Source organism: Melopsittacus undulatus, chromosome 3, assembly GCF_012275295.1.
Source record: "Melopsittacus undulatus isolate bMelUnd1 chromosome 3, bMelUnd1.mat.Z, whole genome shotgun sequence".
NCBI lineage: Eukaryota > Metazoa > Chordata > Aves > Psittaciformes > Psittaculidae > Melopsittacus > Melopsittacus undulatus.
This window is the reverse complement of record NC_047529.1, coordinates 82,997,217-83,001,413: the sequence shown is the minus strand read 5'-3', so window position 1 is coordinate 83,001,413 and position 4,197 is coordinate 82,997,217.

The following is a 4,197-nucleotide window of genomic DNA, read 5'->3' as shown; positions in this document are numbered from 1 at the left end:
GCTTGGAAAGCAGCCTATCAAAGGCTTCCTACAAAGACATGTCTGTCTCTCATTTCAAGAGCCTTTTATCATAAAAGTTGTTTCTTTTCACTGTTACTGCCAAGAAGTGTGAACCTTATTTTGGTTGGTTGATTTAAAATTTGTAAATGGATTGTTAAAACCAAAATTACAAAGAAAAAGAAGAAATTGCTCTACATACTAGTTTCAGTTTTTTTCATAGCCACAATCTTAACAGGAAATTTTTAATTCTTTGTGATAGGTAGGCCCAAATCTGATCAACAATAGTTTCTGCAGTATTTGTGGTGCTGCAATGCTATTTTTGCAGAAGACAGTACAAATAACTTGTATCACACAAGAACTGAGTAAAGCTCTTTGCATATATCTTTTTTGGGTTACTAGATTGTAACTCTTACAGAAATCTCAAATAAATATTCTCTGTTCTGAAAACTTTAAAATTCAATGTCACAACTTCTTTCAGGTCTTCTGTATTGCTACACAGGCTGTTGTGACTGCAGTTAAAAATACAGTTGTGAATGTGCCAACACATATAAACCACCCCAATAAAATGCATAAGCATTTTACATGCCCCAGCATAAATAATTCTAGGTATTATTTAATGTAAAGAATTATCATTTTAATTTAAATTCTAGTTTCTAAGCTTTATTTTTGCAGAAAACCAGACTCATTGAAATCAAATGCACTTCTCAAGTAAGAATTTTATATGGTGGAGGAAAATACAGGATTTGGGGTTTTGTGTGCAAGACTGATTTTGTCTGCAAATCTTTTATCAAATGGCAGAAAATATTTTATTTCTGAATAAGGCAGTAATATATCTTTCAAACACTGAAAAATTCCTTGGACACTGGGAAAATATTAGAAAGAAAATATAAAGCGTTTTTATCCAGCTTGCATATGTTTTCATTTTGCTCTTTGAGTATTATGCCCTGCCAAGGAATTACAACAGAAAGGGGGGGAAATATTTTTATGACGCAAATCAATTATGACCCTGTCAATATTTTAAAAATCAAATGCTGTAATTACAATGACAATATTACTGCAAAGTATCAAAACAGAACAAAATTAAGGTTGCATGGAAGTTGTATCGTAATAGGAATTCTTTACTTGTATTTCTTGTCCTTGTGGAAAGCATTGCAGCATCCTTATGATATTGTTCTAACCTAGTTTAATATTTTCTCTCAAAACTCATTTCTTCTTAATGTCACTCTTGTTTTGAAATAACTGATGGAGTCAGCGACTCCTGTGCTTGTCACATGAAAATTTATTATATACCTTTTCACTTTATATCTTTTTTTCTAGCAGGCATACTTTTCTTTCATGCAGACTGTTGAACTTTCAGCTTTTAGGTTCAAAATCTTCTCTAGTCTACATGCAGGAAAAAAAAAAACAGTAATTTCTCTGGGTTTGAAGTGATAGGAGAGGAAGCATGATTTGCCTTTTGTGCCTATTTTATCAGTTCTACCTTGTAGGTGCAAAATGATCTTAAAGAAAATATTCAAGTGGAGGCTGAGCTAGCACTCAGGTGATGGAATTTTACTGTACCAGGAGGTGTATAAGCCTGCTTCACACCACAGAAGACTGTTACTCAGGAAAGGGTAGAGTAGTTGACTTCCTCAACCTGAAAGACATTTAAATAATGTCCCATGGAGCAGCTCAGTTACAGGATGTGGGGCTGAGTGGGACAAAGCTGCTTTCTGTCCCCCCTGCTATCACTGAGCTGCAGCTGAGAAAGGAGGATCAGAAAAGCATGATAAAAGAATAAATCCTTCTCTTCAGTGTGGCTGTTATGCATGAAAGGGAAAGCCAGTGTCTGGTGTGCTTTTTTATTCAGGAACTGCAAAAAGCTAGGTATTAAAACAAGTATTATAAATAAGTTCAATACAGAGTTACTACAAAAACTATACACTGAAGATGAGAACAGTGATAACCCCAGTGATAGAGGATGGCTTGTTTCTTGCAAAAGCAAGAGCATTTTGAAAAAAGGCAGTTACAGGGTGGCTGATATACCTGAAGTTGTTCTATATGGGTAGATATCAGAAATGGACAATCATTATTTCATGTCCTTCTTAAGTCCCATTTCTCCACTTTCTCCAAAATATAGGAAACCAATGTTTTCTTTGTCAAATACCTCACTTTTTTCACTCCTTGGGTCATCATCTCTGTTCCCATCACTTTAAATTGTAGGCCTGTGCAACTTATAATACAACTTTTAGAATTATACAGAGTATTGTTCAAGCCATTTCTCTGTCCTGCTTTTACACTGGGTTTGCAGTGACGCTGCCCTACATACTAGGAAGTGAATACTTCCTAGTCATATTTTCTCACCATTAACCCAATTATTCCTTCAATTAAATGATGATATTACTCAACTAGATGACAATTTAATGTGAAAGTTAGAAATAAGTCGTACCAGCATTTGCACTTTCACCTCTTTCTCTCCTTTTTCCTTTTAGTGCAAGGAAGCATACTAGACAGCTATGTGAAAACAGAGGGAGCTTGGCTGCTTAACCCAAGGAAACAAATTTATAAGACAAATAGTAACGAAGAATGTGCGGAGCAATGTGAAACTGAAACAAAATTTATTTGCAGGTAATTTTCACTGGTCCCCATATATATATTCCATTGCAGATAATGGAGAAGTCTGCCTTATTTATCAGCAGTCTGAACTTTTGAGGGATTTCTTAGAAGTATGTGTCTGAGGTTTGTTGGAAAAACAAAAGATGGATAGAAACAGAATACCTGGGACATATGAATGAAGACAGTAGAAATAAAAAAACCTAAGAAAATTATGCTGAATTTTTATTGGAAAATATTATGATATCTTGGTGCACAGCTTGGCACACTGAAAACCATCTTGACATGGTTTTATCAAGATTCTTGCACTCCTTTTGCAATAAAGAGTCATAATTTCTGGGAAACTTAGGACAGCAATAATGGCATTTCTTTTGTTCATTGCATTGCCTATTATCTTGCAGATACATCCATTATTCTGAATTTTGCTAGAATTTGAGCTTATGTAACTTTTATTTACTTTGGGAAAGAGACTGCCATCTAAACCTTAATAATCTTAAATCCTGTTTCCAGTCTGTACCACAGGTATTTGCTTAGGCTCCTGCCTCAGGAGAGCCTATTGCTTTAAGCCTATGTCCTCTGTACCAAAGACAAAGGCTTCAGCAGTCAACTGGAGTAATGGGGAGAGACATTTGTTACTGTGATGGGAGGCAGTCTTCATGAGTTCTTTATCTACCACTACTGCAGCATACCTTTCGAACTCAGCAAATTGAATGTCAGCAGGGCTGTTTCCAGCACTTGATTCTCCATCAGGAGTACCCTGGTGCTGAGTTTTTAAATGTTTTATAGCTTTGTGTTTTAAATCAAAAGGGAAAATTATGCTTATTTCAAAGAGGTGTAACCCTGAAGAGTAGCAGGGATTTGCTGACTGTTCTCTTTGATCACATGTCTCTTTGATCTGACTCCCCTCTCTGAAAACCACAGAGGGTAGAGCTTCAGTTGTATACAGCTTAGGAGCATGGGGAAGAAGGCAGAGAGGGCAGGTCTGTGTATTCAGGTTATATACTTACAGTTTGCAGAGTATTATTGTTCCCTTTCAAGCCATATTCAGACACAGTATCATTCCTTAGCCTCTGCCTCAGGTCTGAGACTACCATCACCTGACACTGAAATAACATCAGGATGTTTTGTCCTTGCTTGCCTAATTAATTATGTGAGATCTGTGACAATCAGTAAAGGACAGATGTTATCTGGCAGGGGAAGATCTAGGGGAAGAAAGGTCAGTGTTAGGCAGAGCTTTAGGGTCAGGCCAGCACTGCAACACCTTCACATTAGTGCTTCAGACCAAGTTCAAATCAATACTTCAGACTTGTTATCTTACCTTAGCAGTGTGTTGGACCATACTTGTTAACTGCACCCCTACTTACAAATGTAACATTACTGAGGGCTGGGCTGAGGGGGGAACTGTCCCCAGTGTAATTTTGACCCAGAACAACCAGTGCTCCCCAGACAACTGATGGACATGGTTGCCAGTGGTAAGTCTACATGTGATCCCTCTCCTTTAGGGATCACATGTAGACTTACCACTTAGAAGTAAGACTTATTACTTAGAAGTAATAAGACTTAGAAGTTAGACTTATTACTTAGAAGTACAGGCACACTGGGACC